Source organism: Globicephala melas, chromosome 11 (genome assembly GCF_963455315.2).
Source record: "Globicephala melas chromosome 11, mGloMel1.2, whole genome shotgun sequence".
In the NCBI taxonomy this organism is placed as follows: domain Eukaryota; kingdom Metazoa; phylum Chordata; class Mammalia; order Artiodactyla; family Delphinidae; genus Globicephala; species Globicephala melas.
The window spans coordinates 47,265,446-47,288,155 of NC_083324.2; the positions used below are offsets into that span (position 1 = coordinate 47,265,446).

Consider the following 22,710-nt stretch of genomic DNA (forward strand, 5'->3'; position numbering starts at 1 on the left):
TTATTTATTTCTCTTGTCTGATTGCTGTGGCTAGAACTTCCAATACTATGTTGAAGAGAAGTGGTGAGAGTGGGCATCCTTGTCTTGTTCCAGATTTCAGGGGGAAGGCTTTCAGCTTTTCACTGTTCAGTATGATATTGGCTGTGGGTTTGTCACAAATGGCTTTTATTATGTTGAGATATGTTCACTCTATTCCCTCTTTGGTAAGGGTTTTTATCATGAATGGATGTTGAATTTTGTCAAGTGCTTTTTCTGTACCTATTGAGATGATAATGTGGTTTTGACTTTTCTTTTGTTAATGTGGTGTATTACATTGATTGATTTGTGTATGTTGAACCATCCTAGTGAACCTGGGATGAATCCCACTTGGTCGTGGTGTATGATCTTTTTTATGTGTTGTTGGATTCAGTTTGCTAATATTTTGTTGAGAAATTTTCCATCTATATTCATCAAAGATATTGGCCTGTAGTGTTCTTTTCTTTTTAAATTTAATTAATTTATTTTTGGCTACATTGGGTCTTCGTTGCTGCACACAGGCTTTCTCTAGTTGCAACGAGTAGGGGCTACTCTTCATTGGGGTGCATGGGCTTCTCATTGTGGTGGCTTCTCTTGTTGTGGAGCATGGGCTCTAGGCACACTGCCTTCAGTAGTTGTGGCACTCGGGCTCAGCAGTCGTGGCTCGTGGGCTCTAGAGTGCAGGCTCAGTAGTTGTGGTGCACAGGCTTAGTTGCTCTGCAGCATGTGGGATCTTCCTGGACTAGGGATCGAACCCGTGTCCCCTGCATTGGCAGGTGGATTCTTAACCACTGCACCACCAGGGAAGCACAGTGGTTTGTTTTTTTTGTTTTTGTGGGGTTATTTTTTTGCTTTATACTTATTTTAATTTCTGCACTGGAAAAGAAAAGGAAGGTGTAAATGAGGACAGGTTAGTTTACAGTGACTCCATCTTTGCCTTTAAATTAATCTTTGCTCTTGGGAACAGAGTGGGATAGAAAGACAGGAAAACATCAAAGCACAAGAGTGAACTGGTGACCAAAATGCCTCCCCGTCCAGCTAACTAGGGATCTAAAAGCCTGGAGGCAGCGCTGTAAACACTGACAGACATCAGTTAAGATACATTTTTTAAAAATCCCCATAATTCCATTCTCAAAATCAAGCACAAAAACTGACAGTGAAACATGGGTTCCATGTGCGCCCATCGGCCTGGAATGAGCACCACCTGCTCTACAGCATCGGCCCTGCCGGCCAGGAAGGACCTACAGGTAGGGAGTGGGAGGGGATGCAACCTCCCAGAGCCACAGGCAGGTCTGTGTGCCTTGGAGGCTCTGCCTCTGGAATGTTCTGCGCAGGCAGGCAGTGGGTTTGAGTCATATGCCACACGTGGTTGAAGTGCTCACTTTATTTTCCATGTGCAAACTGTCACCTCTTTTTCATTTCTTATTTTGTTTATTTGGGTTCTCTCTCTTTTCTTCTTGGTGAGCCTAGCCAGAGGTTTGTCAATTTTGTTTACCCTTTCAAAGAACCAGCTCTTGGTTTTGTTGATTTTTTCTGTTGTTTTTTCAATATTTATTTTATTTAGCTCCATGCTGATCTTTATTATTTCCATCTTTCTTCTGACTTTAGGTATTGTTATTCTTTTTCTAATTCTTTTAGGTGGTAGGTTAGGTTGTTTACTTGAGATTTTCCTTGTTTTTTTGACGAAGGCCTGTATTGCTATGAACTTCCCTCTAAGAACTGCTTTTGCTGCGTCCCATAGATTTTGTATGGTTGTGTTTTCACTGTCGTTTGTCTCAAGGTATTTTTTGGCGGTACGCGTGCCTCTCACTGCTGTGGCCTCTCCCACTGTGGAGCACAGGCTCCGGGCCCAGCCGCTCCGCGGCATGTGGGATCTTCCCGGACCAGGGCACGAACCCCTGTCTCCTGCATCGGCAGGCGGACTCTCAACCACTGCGCCACCAGGGAAGCCCTGTCTCAAGGTATTTTTAAAATTTCCTTTTTGATTTTGTCATTGACCAGTTGGTTTTTTAGTAGCATGTTACTTAGTCTCCATGTAATTGTTTTTTTCTCATTTCTTTTCCTGTGGTTGATTTCTAGTTTCATGCCACTGTGGTCAGAGAAGATGCTTGAAATAATTCCTATACTCTTAAATTTGTTGAAGTTAGTTTTGTGCCATAGTATGTGGTCAATTCTAGAGAATGTTCCATGTGCACTTGAAAAGAATGTGTAGTCTGATTTTTTTTTGATGTAATGTCCTGAAAATATCAATTAAGTCTAACTGTTCTATTGTATCATTTAGGATCTCTGTTTCCTTATTGATTTTCTCTCTAGAAGATCTGTCCATTGATGTGAGTGGGGTGTTTAAATCTCCTACTATTATTGTATTCCTGTCAATTTCTCCTTTTATGTCTGTTAGTATTTGTTTTATATATTTGGGTGCTCCTATATTAGGTGCATGTATGTTGATGAGTATAAAATTCTCTTCTTGTATTGATCCTTTTATCATTATATAGTGTCCTTCTTTATCTTTCTTTATAGCCTTTGCTTTAAAGTCTATTTTGTCTGATACGAGTCTTGCAGCTCCTGCTTTCTTGTTTTTTCTGTTTGCATGAAATACCTTTTTCCATCCCCTCACTTTCAATCTATGTGTGTCCTTTGCCCTAAGGTGGGTCTCTTGTAGGCAGCATACTGTAAGCTCTTTTTTTTTTATCCAGTCTGACACTCTGTGCCTTTTGATTGGAGCACTCAGTCTGTTGACATTTTTTTTTAAGTTCATACTTTATTCAGATTTCCTTAGTGTTTTTTTTAATGTTTTCATTTATTTATTTTTGGCTGTGTTGGGTCTTTGTTGCTGTGCATGGGTTTTCTTCCAGTTGTAGCGAGTGGGGGCTGCTCTTCATTGCAGTGCATGGGCTTCTCATTGCGGTGGCTTCTCCTGTTACGGAACATGGGCTCTAGGCATGTGGGCTTCAGTAGTTGTGCCATACAGGCTTACCTGCTCCACGGCATGTGGGATCTTCCTGGACCAGGGCTCAAATATGTGTGTGCTGCATTGGCAGGCGGATTCTTAACAACTGCACAGCAGGGAAGCCCTCCCTTGACATTTAAGGTAATTATTGATACATGTCTATTTATTGCCATTTCAAACCTTGTTTTCCAGTTGATTCTTTGTTTCTTCTTCATTCCTTTCTTTTTCTTTTTGTGGTTTGATGATTTCCTTTTATTTTATGCTTGTGTTCTTTTTGGTTTTTGTGAACCTATTGTATGTTCTTGATTTGTGGTTGCCCTGTTTTTCAACTATTGTTAACCCCTTGTTATATATGCTTGCTTTAGACTGACAGTTATATAGGCTTAAACATTCTTAAAAAAACCCAAAAGAATCAGCATTTTCTTATTCTCCTTCCCCACATTTTATGATTTTGATGTCCCTTTTTACATCTTCATGTTTATCCTTTTGCTGTTCCTTATGTTTATCATTGCTTTCACAAATAGGTTTTGTTTTTCTTTTTGATCCATATACTGGCTAATTTAAGTGATTTACTTTCCAATTGTGGTTTTCTCCTTCCTATTTCTTCTTGCATCTATCTTTTCTATTTAGAAATGACCTTTCAGTATTTCTTTTAGGATAGGTTTAGTATTGCTGTATTCTTTTAGTTTTTGCTTGTTTGAGAAATTCTTTATTTCTCCTCCTATTCCAAATGAAAATCTTGCTGGGTATTCTAGATTGCATATTTTTCTCTTTCAAGACTTAGAATATATTTTGTCACTCCCTTCTTGCCTGCAGTGTTTCTGTAGAGAAATCAGCTGATAGACTCATGGGGGTTCCCTTGTAAAGAACTCTTTGTTTTTCTCTTGCTGACTTTAGAATCCTCTCTTTAACTTTTGCCATTTTTATTATATCTTGGTGTAGGTCTGTTTGGGTTCATCTTGTCTGGGGCCCTCTGTGCTTCCTGTATCCAGATATCTGTTTCCTTCTTTAGGTTTGGGAACTTTTCAGCCATAATTTCTTCAAATACATCTTCAATCCCCTTTTCTCTTTCTTCTCCATCTGGAATCCCTATAACATGTAGATTGGCCTGCTTTATATTATCCCATAGGTCTCTTATATTGCTATTTTTTTTCCTTTGGCTTTTTGTCTGCTCTTCTGATTGGGTAATTTCCATTATTCTATGTTCCAGATCACTTATTCTCTCTTCCACATTATTCATTCTGCTATTCACTGCCTCGAGCTCAGCTTTCATCTCGGGAAATGAATTTTCTAATTTTTCTTGGCTCCTCTTTATAGTTTCTAGTTCCTTTTTACAGTAATCTGAATTTCTGTCCATAGCCTTTCTTAATTCCTTCAGTATTTTCATTACCTCTCTTTTGAAATCAGTGTCTGTTAGACTGAAGAGGTCTGTTTCATTGTTTTTTCCTTCAGGGGAATTTTCTTGGTTTTTTTAGCTGAGAGTGGATCCTCTGCTTCTTTATTTCAGTTCTGTGGTTCTATTTCTCTTAGTCTGTGAGTTTAGGAAAACAAGTATCTATTGTAGTCTTGGAGGGCTGTTTATATGCGGGGGCGTCCCTGTGTAGCTTGTGTAGGTTTAACATTTTTTTTTGCAGGAGGGCTGCTTTTGGTTTGGATGCTTGCCGTCTCTTACCTCAGTGTGTGCTGGCTGCTACCCCCTTGATAGGGGGTGTGCAGGTGCATGGCTTGCACAGACTCCCAGGAAGGCAGGGGCAGTGGCTGGCTCCTAGTCATGGGTCCCTCTGCAGCAGCAGCGGTGGGTTGCAGGCCCCTGGGGAAGATCACCCTGGATCTTGGGGCCCTAGGTGGTGGAGGTGGGTCGTGCGGCCTCTTGGATGTGGGGGCAGTGGTCGGCGCCAGGTTGCAGGGCCATCAGCAGTGGTGGTGGACCATGCACACTCCTGGGAAAGTTGGCCCCAGATCGTGGGATCCTTGGCAGTGGGCTGAACAGGCTCCTGGGAGGGTGAGGGCAGTGACCTGCACCCGCTCACAGGACCCTCCATGGTGGTGGTGGCAGCAGTCCAGGCCCGTTCTGGAGTCCAAGATGGCAGCCACGGCTCATGCCCCCCGCTGGAGCTTGAGAGGCAGTAGGCAGTGCCCTGCTGCCTGTGAGTGGGCAGAGAAGGAGCTCCTATGGCGGGCCCACCCCTCTCCTCGTGTGCCCCCCCCCGACAATGGTGCCTTGCCTCTCTGATGGGCCCAGGCTTCTTCCCCAACTCCCTCAGTTGTGGCACACTGCACCCTAGCCCCCTCAGGCTGTCTCCACGCAGCCAACCCGTCCTCTCCTCCGGGTCTGACGTCTGAAGCTCGAGCCTCAGCACCTAGCCCCCACCCGTCCCAGTAGGCAAGCAGACAAGTGTCTCAGGCTGTGGAGAGCCAGGCAGTACTGAACATGTGTGCAGGTCTCTCTCCGCTTTGCGCTCCAAACACCTGTTGCTGCACTCTGCTCTGAGGCAAAAACTCTCCCTCTGTCCTTGCCAGTGAGGGGACTTCCCAGTGTGTGGAAACCTTTCCACTTTCACAGCTCCCTCCCAGAGGCACAGGTCCTGTCCTGATTTTCCTTCTCTCTCTCTCTCTGTCTCTGTCTCTGTCTCTGTCTCTCTTCTACCCTACCCTGTTACCTGGAGATTTTCTTGCCCTTTTGGAAGTCTGAGATCTTCTGATACTGTTCAAGTAGATGTTCTCTGAGAGTTGTTTCACACATGGATATATGTTTGATGTATCTTTGGGGAGAAGCTGAGCTCTGCTGAGCATCACGTCCTACTCCCCTGCCATCTTGATCCCATCCTACCCCTGGATATTTCTAGAGGACAGATGTTATTTACAGCCCCACAGGCCTTGTGACTATTAAGTGCCCAAGACCAGTGGTTTTAATGTTGCTGTTACGGGAAATGGCCACAAGGCAGCAGGATTTCTTCATGCCCCACTCTGGGAACTCGGGCAACCAGAGCCTTAGTGAAAGTCGTGTTTCTGGGTTGTAAATTGGAGTGAATGTGCCAAAAGAAACACGCAAGTGATGCTGTCTCATTACTTCTTCCCCCTTACCCTTCACCCCTGGGACAACCCCTGCAAATCGCTCTACTGAGGGTGCTGTCCTCCGGAGGTGGGGTGACTGTAAAGGAGGAGGATGGAGGTGGGAACCTTCCCAGCAGGAGACATGGAGACCAGGTAACTTTTCAAAGCTCTTGCAGCCCCGAGAGTCTACCCTCCTTTGGGTGCACTGGGCTTGGTTTAGCTGTAGGAGTGCAGGCCTGGATCTGGAGATGATGGTCCCATGCATAGGGGACCAGGTACTCCTGGTCCAAGGAGGGCTCATTTCCTGGCACATCCTTCCCAGCACCAAGTCCCTTGGACAGTCCAGGCCTTGGGACTGAAGCCTACCAAGGCTCCAGGGATGTGACACCAGCTTGGGTCAGCGAGGCCTGAGGTGATCATATGAGGCATTTCTTAGTTTTAGGGTTTTTTTTTATTTTTTATTTTCTAGTGGAGTATAGTTGATTTACAATGTTGCATTTTTTCAGGTGTTCAGCAACTTGATTCAGTTATACATAGACATATATTTGTTCTTTTTTGGATTCTGTTCCCATATAGGTTATTACAGAGTGTTGAGTAGAATTTCCTGTGCTATACAGTAGGTCCTTGTTGATTATGTGTTTTATACATATTAGTGTATATATGTTAATCCCAACCTCTAATTTATCCCTTTCCCCTACCTTTCCCCTGTGGTAAACATAAGTGTGTTTTCTAAGTCTGTGAGTCTGTTTCTTTTGTAAATTACTTCCTTGGTATCAATGTTTAGATTCCACCTGTAAGTGATATCATATATTTATCTTTCTCTCTCGGATTTGATGCCAAAATCTTGGCTCTCTGTGCACCAATGCCGAACAGAAATATGGAGACAGAGTTTTGGAGAAAAAGAAAAATAGCTTTATCTTTGACAGGGAAAGGGGAAAATGCAGCACACTAACACCTCAAGAACTGTGACCCCCTTCCCTGGGGCATAAGGGGAAGTCCTATAGGTGAGGCTCGAAGTCCGGGGTAGGTGATAAGGATGAAAGTGGTGAAGGTCTCGCATTTTTCTTCTTTCTGCATTATTTCAAAACAGTCACAGCTAGCGTCAGGCAACCCGGTAATTGGGTCCGTTTGTCTCTAACTTATCGGCCTGCAACCTCCTTCCTGAAATGCAGAATGCTACAAGGGGTGATTTGCTACAGGGGAGTGCAGGGAGTGTAAACACAGAGTATGTTAGGGGCAGGATATAATTCAAACAGAGTTAAGGAGTGATAGGTGCAGGATGTAATTCACATAGCGTCAGAGAGTGTTAGAGGTTAGCTTTGTGAAAACCAAATCTAGTTACAGACACTACAGATGAGTGATAGTTCAAGTGAAACTAGGATTGATTACCTCTTTCAGGCCAGTTTATGTTTCTCCTCTAGCCTGTTCACTGTTCCCTTTCTTTTCCTTGTTAACAGGAGAGGAAAAACCTCATTTCTATTTTTGTTGCAACAGACTTACTTCACTTAGTGTGATCACCTCTGGGTCCATCCATGTGGCTGCAAGTGGCATTATTTCATCCTTTTCATGACTAATATCCCATTGTTTCTATCTACCACTTCTTCTTTATCCATTCATCTGACTATGGACAATTTGGTTGCTTCCATGTCTTGGCTATTGTAAATAGTGCTGCAGTGAAACTTGGGGTGCATGTATGGTTTTTCTTGTTTTTTTTTTTCTTTTTTGTGGTACGCAGGCCTCTCACTGTTGTGGCCTTTCCCATTGAGGAGCACAGGCTCCAGACGTGCAGGCTCAGCAGCCATGGCTCACGGGCCCAGCTGCTCCGCGGCAGGTGGGATCTTCCCAGACCGGGGTACGAACCCATGTCCCCTGCATCAGCAGGCGGACTCTCAACCACTGCGCCACCAGGGAAGCCCACATGTGTGTTTTTGAATTATGGTTTTCTCTGGATATATGCCAAGGAGTGGGATTCCTTGATCGTATAGTAGCTCTGTTTTCAGTATTTAAGGAACCTCCATACTGGTCTCTGTAGTGTCTGTTGCCACTTTAAAATCTCACCAACAGTGTAGGAGGGAACTCTATTCTTCACGCCCTCTGCAGCATTGTTTGTAGACATTTTTATGATAATCATGCGGCCTGTTGCGACGTGATACCTCGTTGTAGTTTTGATTTGCACGTCTCTAACAATTACCGATGTTGAGTATCTTTTCATGACCTTTCTTTAAACAGTGTGAGTAAAATTTGGCTGCTGCAATTGCCTTCTTGAAAATTTGCAATCTTTGTATTGTTTTTTGATTACCTACAGAAGGACATTTCTTGAGGGCAGGAGTCATTTACATCCCTGTAGTCCTGGTGAATACTGAGTGCCTGAAAGCACTAGTTTTAAATCTTGGCACAATCTTGTTGGAAAGGAAACTGGTAACAGCCAGTATAAATAACAGTATGGAGGTTCCTTAAAAAACTACAAATAAAGGTACCAGATGATCCGGCAATCCCACTCATAGGGGTATATCCAGAGAAAACCCATATTAGAAAAGACCCACACACTGCAACGTCCACTACAGTAGGATCTACAATAGCCAAGACATGGAAGCAGTGAAAATGTTCACCAACAGATGAATGGATAAAGAAGATGTGGTACATATAGACAATGCAGTATTACTCAGGCATTAAGAAGAATGAAATAATGCCACCTACAGCAACATAGATGGACCTAGAGATGATCAGACTCAGTGAAGTAAGCCAGAAAGGGAAAGGCAAAGATCACATGATATCACTTACAGGAGGAAACCAAAAATTGATACAAATGAAGGCATTTACAAAACAGAAACAAACTCACAGACTTAGAAAACAAACATACGGTTACCAAAGGGGAAAGGTGGCAGAAGGGATAAATGAGGAGGTTGGGATTAGCACATAAACCCCAATATATATAAAATAGATAACAAGGACATTCTGTATAGCACAGGGAACTCTACTCAACACTCTTTAATAACCTATATGGGAAAGGAATCGGAAAGAGAACAGATATATGTCTATCTATAACTGAATCACATTGCCAAACACCTAAGAAAACACAACACTGTAAATCAACTATACTCCACTAGAAAATAAAAACTAAATTAAAAAAACCCCTAAAACTAAGAAATGCCTCATATGATCACCTCAGGCCTCGCTGACCCAAGCTGGTGTCACATCCCTGGAGCCTTGGTAGGCTTCAGTCCCAAGGCCTGGACTGTCCAAGGGACTTGGTGCTGGGAAGGATGTGCCAGGAAATGAGCCCTCCTTGGACCAGGAGTACCTGGTCCCCTATGCATGGGACCATCATCTCCAGATCCAGGCCTGCACTCCTACAGCTAAACCAAGCCCAGTGCACCCAAAGGAGGGTAGACTCTCGGGGCTGCAAGAGCTTTGAAAAGTTACCTGGTCTCCATGTCTCCTGCTGGGAAGGTTCCCACCTCCATCCTCCTTCTTCACAGTCGCCCCACCTCCGGAGGACAGCACCCTCAGCAGAGTGGTTCTCCAAGGGTTGGGTTCTGACCCGGGCAAGAAGGGTAAGGGGGAAGAGGTTATAAGACACAACCCCCTAGAATTTCTTTTTTTTTTTTTTTTTTTTGACCCTGGGGCTTGTGGGATCCTAGTTCCCTGACCAGGGATCCAACCCACACCCCCTGCATTGGAAGTGAAGAGTCTTAACCACTGGACACCAGGGACACTCCCTTGGGTGTTGGTTCTAGCACATACCACTCAAAGTTACAACTGGGGAACACAACTTTCTCTAAGGTGGTTGTTGCAGGAGTAACCAGAGCTGGGTATGAGAAAATGCTGCCGCCTTGTGGCTGGTTCCTGAAACAACAACTTTAAATCTGGTGCTCATGGGCACATGTTCATATTCACAAGGCCTGGGGGGCTGTAAATGACACCTGCCCTCAAGCAATGTCCTGTGGTAAGCAATCCAAAAAACATTCAAATCAGGGCAGAATGTCACAAAGCCAATTTCAAGAGGTAACTTTCACTCATACTGTTTTTAAAAAAAAAAAGCACATGCCAAGATGCTCAACATGACTAATTATTAGAGGAACACAAATCAAAACTGCAATGAGGTCTCACCTTGCACCAGTCACAATGGCCATTATCCAAAAGTCTACAAACTATAATAGCTGGAGATGGCGTGGAGAAAAGGGAACCCTCCTAAGCTACTGGTGGGAATGGCACCTGGTAACAGCCACTATAGAGAACAGTATGGAGGTTCCTTAAAAATCTACAAAAAACTACCAGATGATCTGGCAATCCCACTCCTTGTGCTATATCCAGAGAAAACCCGTATTCAAAAAGACCCATGCACCCCAACATCCATTGCAGCAGTATTTACAATAGCAAAGACACGGAAGGAACCCTATGTTCATAGATGAATGGATAAATAAGTTTTGGTATGTATAGACCATGGAGTATTATTCAGCCATAAAAAGAATGAAATAATGCCACTTGCAGCAACACAGATGGACCTTGAGATGATCATATTGTTGCTGAAACTTCGCCTCTCATCACCCATACCGAATAGGAAGGCGGAGACAGAGTGTTGTGTGAAGTAGAAAAGTGTGGCTTTTATTGCTTTGTCAGGCAAAGGAGGCCACAGCAGTCTAATGCCCTCAAGAGTCTGTGGCCCACCCTGGAGGGGGTAGTGAGTAGTTTTATAGTGTTTAAGAAGCAGAGCATGATCACCTCATGGCAAATTCTCAGATTGGCTGGCATCGAGGTGAAATTTCAAACTTCATTAACCTTTGGTTTTCATCCAGTCTGGGGTCTATGTTCTTGCTGTCAGTAGTTTTCATCTGGAGGGGACTGCTTCCTGTACAAAGAACTCAGGAATGCGTGTCAGGCCTTTATATCTTTCAGAAAACTCTAACTTGGGTGATTCTGCTACTTGACAGAATTATAAATTCTTACCAGTTCCCCAGCCCATCTGCTATTGTTTGTTTCTACATCTTCACATTTCCCAATCACTGACTCTTGAGTCAGCGTTCTTCTTCAAAGAGAAGGACACAGGTGCTTGTACATGGTTTCAATCCCCCTTTTTCTTTGATATTCCTCAGTTGAGAAGGAATAGCTGCAGAACATGAAAGGGGATGTTTTAGATTGAGAGGTTAATCATAAACTTGGCAGAAGAACTCAGTGTCAGTCCATCTCTGTTTCAATTTTCCCCTTCTCTGTGGGAATGGGGTGACAACCGCTCTGGTTACTTCCTGCTGATGTGGGGCATAGTCCTGACTAATTTGGGGAATGGACACAGAGTTGGAAATAATCTCGAATTTGAAGCTTAGCATCAATATTTTATATTAAGAAAATATTACCTCTCTGTTTGATTGCTTTGTCATAGCACCTAGACAAACATTTGAAAATTATTAGACATACTACAATGCAGATAATGGTTAAAATACACCTTTGTAGTATTCTTCAAAATAATCCTATTTCAGATGGCAACCAGGAAAATAAGTTTTGGAGTGCTTCCTTTTTACAGATATTTAGTAACCAAGTAGGCTTTTGCTGGGAGGCTATAGCTTGAGCTGTCTCATTTGCTATTACTATTTTTAAAGTAGGAAAAAGGTTTCATAGTTACAAGACCTTGAGAGGATAAGGTTGCAGTTGGCAGCTGCCATTAGATATTGTTTTGAAAATGGCTGATGATATTCTTAAGTCTGATAAAGTTTAGAGAATTCAAGTTTGCAGTAGTGTAGGAACATGTCTGAACCCACATCCATACTGGCCACCTAGTTCCATTTTGGACGTCTGAACCTCAGTTATTTCATTTTGATTTTTTTAATGGCTAAAGCAGATGTACAATGCATGTTTAATAGACCCAAAATAGACCCATTGATTGATAATCAATATGTTTTTCCAGCGTTGCCAGAGTGGTCGCCCAGTTGCCTGCTCTGGGTCCATTTATGTCCCTTGGTCCTATGCCTTTTTTTTTTTTTTTTTTTTGCTTAGTTCTCCATGTTGGGGGAAAACTCATCAGATATCATGAACAGGCTCACAGGTATGTGAATAGGAAAATGCTTTGCAGGGTATACAGTTTATCACTTGTACTTAATTGTCACACAAGCATTGTACACGTTTAGCAATACACTTAAAACAAGCAGGGATACATGTCATGAATATTTATACTCTGTTACAACTTCACTAGAGAATTTTTTTTTTCATGCTGAACACTGGGGTGAAAAATATGGTTAGAAGTAAAACAATAACTTTCCATTTTGATAGGAAGTAGGAAGACAAACATTTGATAAACAGTGCAGTCTGAATTAGTTGGATGGTTCTTACGGGCCTGGTCCAGATTTTTATGTCAGCTGTCTTCCACTGCTGTTGTCTTCTTTTCATCCTGATGTGGGTGTCGTTTGGAGTTAGCAGTCTTTTCTATAGACATTCAAATGCAGAGGCCCTTCTTAAATGGGAAATATGAAATCGAGTAAATTCCCTTCAGTTTTGTGGTACATATCATAGTTAAGAGTATCTTTTAAGGGTCTTTTTATTTAGTTTGCTGACAATCCTTTAAATAATATCTTTTCCAGTGTGCATAATCTCTTAGTTGTAGGTCACAGGGCATCTGATCTTCATCCAAAGATATAGATTACCATGATTGGCTTTAGAAACAAGCTTAGGATATTCTTTTACTAGTTCAATTAAACTTTATAATAAGGTAACAGCAATAAGGAGCCATCTTGGACAAAGACACTAAATACAAAACTTCAATATCCACAAAGCTATACTATTGAAACATAATTTTTCTCTCTAGATTATCCTCATTTTTTACTAAGTCCAGCCAAATTAAGGCTGATTAGTTCAAAATAAGTCTGGTTTCAATATACATCACCAGATTATTCATATAAATGTAATTGCTCATATAGGCTCATTTATATTGGCTGCACTGGAATTCTTCATTAGGAATCTCAGATCAAACTTTTTTTTTTTCGCTTTTAATTTCCTTTTTTTTTTTAACATCTTTATTGAAGTATAATTGCTTTACAATTGTGTGTTAGTTTCTGCTTTATAACAAAGTGAATCAGTTATACATATACATATGTTCCCATATCTCTTCCTTCTTGTGTCTCCCTCCCTCCCACCCTCCCTATCCCACCCCTCCAGGCGGTCACAAAGCACCGAGCTGATCTCCCTATGCTTTGCGGCTGCTTCCCACTAGATATCTACCTTACGTTTGGTAGTGTATATATGTCCATGCCACTCTCTCACTTTGTCACAGCTTACCCTTCCCCCTCCCCATATCCTCAAGTCCATTCTCTAGTAGGTCTGTGTCTTTTTTCCTGTCTTACCCCTAGGTTCTTCATGACATTTTTTTTCTTAAATTCAATATATATGTGTTAGCATACGGTATTTGTCTTTCTCTTTCTGACTTACTTCACTCTGTATGACAGACTCTAGGTCTATCCACCTCATTACAAATAGCTCAATTTCATTTCTTTTTATGGCTGAGTAATATTCCATTGTATATATGTGCCACATCTTCTTTATCCATTCATCCGATGATGGACACTTAGGTTGTTTCCATCTCCAGGCTACTGTAAATAGAGCTGCAATGAACATTTTGGTACATGACTCTTTTTGAATTATGGTTTTCTCAGGGTATATGTCCAGTAGTGGGATTGCTGGGTCATATGGTAGTTCTATTTGTAGTTTTTTAAGGAACCTCCATACTGTTCTCCATAGTGGCTGTACCAATTCACATTCCCACCAGCAGTGCAAGAGTGTTCCCTTTTCTCCACACCCTCTCCAGCATTTACTGTTTATAGATTTTTTTTAACATCTTTATTGGGATATAATTGCTTTACAATGGTGTGTTAGTTTCTGCTTTATAACAAAGTGAATCAGTCATACATAAACATATGTTCCCGTATGTCTTCCCTCTTGTGTCTCCCTCCCTCCCACCCTCCCTATCCCACCACTCCAGGCTGTCACAAAGCACCAAGCCAATATCCCTGTGCCATGTGGCTGCTTCCCACTAGCTACCTTACTACGTTTGTTAGTGTGTATATGTCCATGACTCTCTCTCGCCCTGTCACAGCTCACCCTTCCCCCTCCCCATAACCTCGAGTCCATTCTCTAGGAGGTCTGTGTCTTTATTCCTGCCTTACCCCTAAGTTCTTCATGACATTTTTTTTTCTTAAATTCCATATATATGTGTTAGCATACGGTATTTGTCTTTTTCTTTCTGACTTACTTCACTCTGTATGACAGACCCTAGGTCTATCCACCTCATTACAAATAGCTCAATTTCGTTTCTTTTTATCACTGAGTAATATTCCATTGTATATATGTGCCACATCTTCTTTATCCATTCATCCGATGATGGGCACGTAGATTGTTTCCATCTCCGGGCTACTGTAAGTAGAGCTGCAATGAACATTTTGGTACATGACTCTTTTTGAATTTTGGTTTTCTCAGGGTATATGCCCAGTAGTGGGATTGCTGGGTCATATGGTAGTTCTATGTGTAGTTTTTTAAGGAACCTCCATACTGTTCTCCATAGTGGCTGAACCAGTTCACATTCCCACCAGCAGTGCAAGAGTGTTCCCTTTTCTCCACACCCTCTCCAACATTTATTGTTTATAGATTTTTTGATGATGGCCATTCTGACTGGTATGAGATGATATCTCATTGTAGTTTTGATTTGCATTTCTCTAATGATTAATGATGTTGAGCATGCTTTCATGTGTTTGTTGACAGTCTGTATATCTTCTTTGGAGAAATGTCTATTTAGGTCTTCTGCCCATTTTTGGATTGGGTTGTTTGTTTTTTTGTTATTGAGCTGCACGAGCTGCTTGTAAATTTTGGAGATTAATCCTTTGTCAGTTGCTTCATTTGCAAATATTTTCTCCCATTCTGAGGGTTGTCTTTTGGTCTTGTTTATGGTTTCCTTTGCTGTGCAAAAGCTTTGAAGTTTCATTAGGTCCCATTTGTTTATTTTTGGTTTTATTTCCATTTCTCTAGGAAGTGGGTCAAAAAGGATCTTGCTGTGATTTATGTCATATAGTGTTCTGCCTATGTTTTCCTCTAAGGGTTTGATAGTTTCAAGCCTTACATTTAGGTCTTTAATCCATTTTGAGCTTATTTTTGTGTATGGTGTTAGGGAGTGTTCTAATTTCATCCTTTTACATGTAGCTGTCCAGTTTTCCCAGCACCACTTATTAAAGAGGCTGTCTTTTCTCCACTGTACATTCCTGCCTCCTTTATCAAAGATAAGGTGACCATATGTGTGTGGGTTTATCTCTGGGCTTTCTATCCTGTTCCATTGATCTATCTTTCTGTTTTTGTGCCAGTACCATACTGTCTTGATTACTTTAGCTTTGTAGTACAGTCTGAAGTCAGGGAACCTGATTCCTCCAGCTCCGTTTTTTGTTCTCAAGATTGCTTTGGCTATTCGGGGTCTTTTGTATTTCCATATAAATTGTGAAATTTTTTGTTCTAGTTCTATGAAAAATGCCAGTGGTAGTTTGATAGGGATTGCATTGAATCTGTAGATTGTTTTGGGTAGTAGAGTCATTTTCACAATGTTGATTCTTCCAATCCAAGAACATGATATATCTCTCCATCTATTTGTATCATCTTTAATTTCTTTCATTAGTGTCTTATAATTTTCTGCATACAGGTCTTTTGTCTCCTTAGGTAGGTTTATTCCTAGATATATTATTCTTTTTGTTGCAATGGTAAATGGGAGTGTTTTCTTGATTTCACTTTCAGATTTTTCATCATTAGTGTATAGGAATGCCAGAGATTTCTGTGCATTAATTTTGTATCCTGCTACTTTACCAGATTCACTGATTAGCTCTAGTAGTTTTCTGGTAGCATCTTTAGGATTCTCTATGTATAGTATCATGTCATCTGCAGACAGTGACAGCTTTACTTCTTCTTTTCCAATTTGGATTCCTTTTATTTCCTTTTCTTCTCTGACTGCTGTGGCTAAAACTTCCAAAACTATGTTGAATAAGAGTGGTGAGAGTGGGCAACCTTGTCTTGTTCCTGATCTTAGTGGAAATGCTTTCAGTTTTTCACCATTGAGGATGATGTTGGCTGTGGGTTTGTCATATATGGCCTTTATTATGTTGAGGAAAGTTCCCTCTATGCCTACTTACTGCAGGGTTTTTATCATAAATGGGTGTTGAATTTTGTCAAAAGCTTTCTCTGCATCAATTGAGATGATCATATGGTTTTTCTCCTTCAATTTGTTAATATGGTGTATCACGTTGATTGATTTGTGTATATTGAAGAATCCTTGCATTCCTGGAATAAACCCCACTTGATCATGGTGATCATGATCTGTTTAATGTGCTGTTGAATTCTGTTTGCTAGTATTTTGTTGTGGATTTTTGCATCTATGTTCATCAGTGATATTGGCCTGTAGTTTTCTTTCTTTGTGACATCCTTGTCTGGTTTTGGTATCAAGGTGATGGTGGCCTCGTAGAATGAGTTTGGGAGTCTTCCTCCTTCTGCTATATTTTGGAAAAGTTTGAGAAGGATAGGTGTTAGCTCTTCTCTAAATGTTTGATAGAATTTGCCTGTGAAGGCACCTGGTCCTGGGCTTTTGTTTGTTGGAAGATTTTTAATCACAGTTTCAATTTCAGTGCTTGTGATTGGTCTGTTCATATTTTCTATTTCTTCCTGATTCAGTCTTGGCAGGTTGTGCATTTCTAAGAATTTGTCCATTTCTTCCAGGTTGTCCATTTTATTGGCATAGAGTTGCTTGTAGTAATCTCTCATGATCTTTTGTATTTCTGCAGTGTGAGTTGTTACTTCTCCTGTTTCATTTCTAATTCTACTGATTTGAGTCCTCTCCCTTTTTTTCTTGATAAGTCTGGCTAATGGTTTATCAATTTTGTTTATCTTCTCAAAGAACCAGCTTTTAGTTTTATTGATCTTTGCTATTGTTTCCTTCATTTCTTTTTCATTTATTTCTGATCTGAGTTTTATGATTTCTTTCCTTCTGCTAACTTTGGGGGTTTTTTGTTCTTCTTTCTCTAATTGCTTTAGGTGCAAGGTTAGGTTGTTTATTCGAGATGTTTCCTGTTTCTTAAGGTAGGATTGTATTGCTATAAACTTCCCTCTTAGAACTGCTTTTCCTGCATCCCCTAGCTTTTGGGTCGTCGTGTCTCCATTGTCATTTGTTTCTAGGTATTTTTTGATTTCTTCAGTGATCGCTTCGTTATTAAGTAGTGTATTGTTTAGCCTCCATGTGTTTGTATTTTTTACAGATCTTTTCCTGTAATATCTAGTCTCATAATGTTGTGGTCAGAAAAGATACTTGATACAATTTCAATTTTCTTAAATTTACCAAGGCTTGATTTCTGACCCAAGATAGGATCTCTCCTGGAGACATGAGCACTTGAGAAAAATTTGTATTCTGTTGTTTTTGGATAGAATGTCCTATAAATATCAACTAAGTCCATCTTGTTCAATGTATCATTTAAAGCTTGTGTTTCCTTATTTATTTTCATTTTGGATGATCTGTCCATTGGTGAAAGTGGGGTGTTAAAGTCCCCTACTATGAATGTGTTACTGTCGATTTCCCCTTTATGGCTGTTAGTATTTGCCTTATGTATTGAGGTGCTCCTATGTTGGGTGCATAAATATTTACAATTGTTATATCTTCTTCTTGGATCAATCCCTTGATCATTATGTAGTGTCCTTCTTTGTCTCTTTTAATAATCTTTATTTTAAAGTCTATTTTGTCTGATATGAGAATTGCTATTCCAGCTTTCTTCTGGTTTCCATTTGCATGGAATATCTTTTTCCATCCCCTTTTCAGTCTGTGTCTCTAGGTCTGAAGTGGGTCTCTCGTAGACAGAATATATGTGGGTCTTGTTTTTGTATCCATTCAGCCAATCTGTGTCTTTTGGTGGGAGCATTTAGTCCATTTACATTTAAGGTAATTATCGATATGTATGTTCCTATTCCCATTTTCTTAATTGTTTTGGGTTCGTTAATGTAGGTCTTTTCCTTTTCTTGTGTTTCTTTCCTAGAGAAGTTCCTTTAGCATTTGTTGTAAAGCTGGTTTGGTGGTGCTGAACTCTCTCAGCTTTTGCTTGTCTGTAAAGGTTTTAATTTCTCCATCAAATCTGAATGAGATCCTTGCTGGGTAGAGTAATCTTGGTTGCAGGTTTTTCTCCTTCATCACTTTAAATATGTCCTGCCAGTCCCTTCTGGCTTGCAGAGTTTCTGCTGAAAGATCAGCTGTTAACCTTATGGGGATTCCCCTGTGTGTTATTTTTCCCTTGCTTGCTTTTAATATGTTTTCTTTGTATTTAATTTTTGACAGTTTGATTAATATGTGTCTTGGCGTATTTCTCCTTGGATTTATCCTGTATGGGACTCTCTGTGCTTCCTGGACTTGATTAACTATTTCCTTTCCCATATTAGGGAAGTTTGCAACTATAATCTCTTCAAATATTTTCTCAGTCCCTTTCTTTTTCTCTTCTTCTTCTGGAACCCCTATAATTCAAATGTTGGTGTGTTTAATGTTGTCCCAGAAGTCTCTGAGACTGTCCTCAGTTCTTTTGATTCTTTTTTCTTTATTCTGCTCTGCAGTAGTTATTTCCACTATTTTATCTTCCAGGTCACTTATCCATTCTTCTGCCTCAGTTATTCTGTTCTTAATCCCTTCTAGAGTATTTTAAATTTCATTTATTGTGTTGTTCATTGTTGCTCGTTTCATCTTTAGTTCTTCTAGGTCCTTGTTAAATGTTTTTTGCATTTTGTCTATTCTATTTCCAAGATTTTGGATCATCCTTACTATCATTATTCTGAATTCTTTTTCAGGTAGACTGCCTATTTCCTCTTCATTTGTTAGGTCTGGTGGGTTTTTATCTTGTTCCTTCAACTGCTGTGTGTTTTTCTGTCTTCTCATTTTGCTTATCTTACTGTGTTTGGGGTCTCCTTTTCACAGGCTGCAGGTTCATAGTTCCCATTGTTTTTGGTGTCTGTCCCCAGTAGCTAAGGTTGGTTCAGTGGGTTGTGTAGGCTTCCTGGTGGAGGGGAGTAGTGCCTGTGTTCTGGTGGATGAGGCTGGATCTTGTCTTTCTGGTGGACAGGTCCACGTCTGGTGGTGTGTTTTGGGGTGTCTGTGGCCTTTTTATGATTTTAGGCAGCCTCTCTGCTAATGGGTGTTCCTGTCTTGGTAGTTGTTTGGCATAGGGTGTCCAGCACTGTAGCTTGCTGGTCATTGAGTAAAGCTGGCTGCTGGTGTTGAGATGGAGATCTCTGGGAGATTTTCGCCGTTTGATATTATGTGGAGCTGGGAGGTCTCCTGTGGACCAGTGTCCTGAAGTTGGCTCTCCCACCTCAGAGGCACAGTACTGACTCCTGCAGCAGCAAGAGCCTTTCATCCACATGGCTCAGAATAAAAGGGAGAAAAAGTAGAAAGAAAGGAAGGAAGGAGGGAGGAAGGAGGGAAGGAAGGAAAAAAAGAAAGAAGATAAAGTAAAATAAAATAAAATAGTTATTAAAATAAAAAAAAATTAAGAAAAAAAATTATAAAAAAAACAAAAAAACAAACCAAAAAAACCGGATAGAACCCTAAGACAAATGGTGGAAGCAAAGCTATACAGACAAAATCTCACACAGAAGCATACACATACACACTCACAAAAAGAGGAAAAGGGGAAAAAATCATAAATCTTGCCGTCAAAGTTCACTTCCTCAATTTGGGATGATTCGTTGTCTATTCATGTATTCCACAGATGCAGGGTACATCAAGTTGATTGTGGAAGTTTAATCCGCTGCTTCTGAGGCTGCTGGGAGAGATTTCCCTTTCTATTCTTTGTTCTCACTGCTCCTGGGGCTCAGCTTTGGATTTGGCCCCGCCTCTGCGTGTAGGTCGCCGGAGGGCGTCTGTGCTTCGCTCAGACAGGACGGGGTTAAAGGAGCCGCTGATTTGGGGGCTCTGGCTCACTCAGGCCGGGGGAAGGGAGGGGTACGGACGCAGGGCGAGCCTGCGGCAGCAGAGCCCAGTGTGACATTGCACCAGCCTGAGGCGTGCCGTGCGTTCTCCCGGGGAAGTTGTCCCTGGATCCCGGGACCCTGGCAGTGGCGGGCTGCACAGGCTCCCCGGAAGGGAGGTGTGGATAGTGACCTGTGCTCGCACACAGGCTTCTTGGTGGCGGCAGCAGCAGCCTTAGCATCTCATGCCCGTCTCTGGGGTCCGCGCTTTTAGCTGCAGCTCGCGCCCGTCTCTGGAGCTCCTTTAAGCAGTGCTCTTAATCCTCTCTCCTCGAGCACCAGGAAACAAAGAGGGAAGAATAAGTCTCTTGCCTCTAAGGCAGGTCCAGAAAACAGGTCCAGACTTTTCCCCGGGCTCCCTCCCGGCTAGCCGTGGTGCACTAACCACCTGCAGGCTGTGTTCACGCTGCTAACCCCAGTCCTCTCCCTGTGCTCCTACAGAAGCCCGAGCCTCAACTCCCAGCCCCGCCCGCCCCCGTGGGTGAGCAGACAAGCCTCTCGGGCTGGTGAGTGCCGGTCGGCACCAATCCTCTGTGCAGGAATCTCTCCACTTTGCCCTCCGCACCCCTGTTGCTGTGCTCTCCTCCGCCACCCGCAGTCTCCGCCTGCGAAGGGGCTTCCTAGTGTGTGGAAACCTTTCCTCCTTCACAGCTCCCTCCCACCGGTGCAGGTCCTGTCCCTATTCTTTTGTCTCTGTTTATTCTTTTTTCTTTTGCCCCACCCAGGTACATGGGGAGTTTCTTGCCTTTTGGGAGGTCAGAGGTCTTCTGCCAGCATTCAGTAGGTGTTCTGTAGGAGTTGTTCCACGTGTAGATTTATTTTTGGTGTATCTGTGGGGAGGAAGGTGATCTCCGCGTCTTACTCTTCCGCCATCTTCCCGGAAGCCCTTTCAGAGCAAACTTTTAAAAGGTCTCTCAAGGCCAGGCTTGCCTACAGATTCTGCCTGTGATATCTACAGATTGGGTAAATTTGTCTCTCTTCCAGGTCTCAAGAGTATCTAGATTCCTGCACATGCCAAGAGACAGTGTTTTCCATTCACCTGATAAAGGCTGCTCAGAACCCAAGAGTCTCCAATTTCTGGAGGAACCAGGCAGAGAGAAAAAAATAATTTTACTTACAGGTGTAAATTATCAAATTGTTGTAAATCATAAGTAGCTTGAAGAAAAGGGCCAAAGATTAGAAGCCAGCAGTATGTCAGACAATTCAGAAAAACTATAATCATATTTAGCAGTTCATTTAATCCCCTATAATTTATTTCATTCTGTTTGAGTCCAGTTTTTCCATTAGTTTTGTTGACCTTGCTTGATGATTGAGGATGACAGAGTGATAATTTCAAGAAATTTGTGACATTAAGTCTTGTATGATTTATCCAGTAAAGTGAGTGTCTTGATCACTGGAGATGGTAGACACTATACTCCAAGTGGGAAACACATTTTCTAACCTTTTCCTTTTCATTGTGAGCCATTCCCTGCAGCCAGAGAAATCTTTAACCCATCTAATAGAAAATGAGGTTTGTCAGGGAGCCGGGAAAAGCCAAGAGGGCATCTTGGATTTCCCATAGCCCTGATTTTTAAAAATTTACAGCTATTGTTTATTCATTTTTAAATTTCTTGACTTAGAAGTAGACCATTTCTATGCTATAAGGGCAGGACAGCAGAAATCTGACAATGAGGGGATCAATGTTAACAACATAGAAAATTATTTTCTCAAAGTACCTTTTTCACAACCCTTTAATCACTTTCTGGATTCATATTAATTTGTCCTTTTTTTCCATCCAGAAACAACCAACTGTAGGACAAAATTATTATCATCATTTTTTTCCTCAACAAAAATATCTGCAATCTCTATACCTTCTCTCACTGGCAATACATCCCCTACTTGCTTTACACACTGAAATGTTTCCCTTATCATTTTATTAGCCTTAATTACATATTATAATTTTTAACCCTTAAAAAAACCCTTGCACTTTCCTGGTGGCACAGTGGTTAAGAATCCACCTGCCAATGCAGGGGACACAGGTTCGAGCCCTGGTCCGGGAAGATCCCACATGCTGCAGAACAACTAAACCTGTGCACCACAACTACTGAGCCTGTGCTCTAGAGGCTGCGAGCCACAACTACTGAAGCCTGGGCACCCAGAGCCTGTGCTCTGCAACAAGAGAAGCCACTGCAATGAGAAGCCCGCGCACCACAACGAGGAGTAGCCCCCGCTCGCCGCAACCAGAGAAAGCCTGCATGCAGCAACGAAGACCCAAAGCAGCCAAAAAAAATAATAATAATTAAAAAAAAACAACCCTTAATCTCTAGTGAGAACCAAGAAGAAAGCAACTGAATTGTCTGTCATATTGGCATTCTCTGATTAGCAGACTTAGGAACATATTCTATAATCTCAAAAAACATGCATTTTCCCAAAGCACAATTTCTTTTCTCAAAGTGGCACAAGACGTGTCTAATAAATGCAAACATCTTTAGTTTCCCTCTTGCAAGAAGACAAAACTAGGTAAATTTAGATCTCATTTGTAAGCACTTACTTTTCTTTAAGCCAATTAAATAGAGCTCATTTACAAATTAACCTCAGCAATATTATCCAAAGTCAGAGACACATACTGAGACATACATACAGACGGAGATCTCATTGTTTCAGCTTTTTATATTTCATGAATCAGGCACTGTAATTAAACTTATCAG

At 41.6% G+C, this 22,710-nt stretch overlaps 1 protein-coding gene across 6 annotated transcripts in view; it reads right to left on the reverse strand.

Annotated features, from left to right (window-relative positions):
* The window catches only part of EXOG (exo/endonuclease G), a 63,149-nt gene that overhangs the window by 3,691 nt on the left and 36,748 nt on the right, over window positions 1–22,710 (reverse strand). For 3 of the 6 annotated variants that reach the window (XR_009566025.1, XR_009566024.1, XR_009566020.1), the window contains one exon: window positions 12,072–12,461. The exons of the other annotated variants lie outside the window; for them this stretch is intronic. The gene's annotated coding sequence lies outside the window, so the exon portion shown is untranslated. Of the gene's footprint in view, window positions 1–12,071; window positions 12,462–22,710 lie in introns of those variants that run through there. 6 annotated transcript variants of the gene reach the window in all.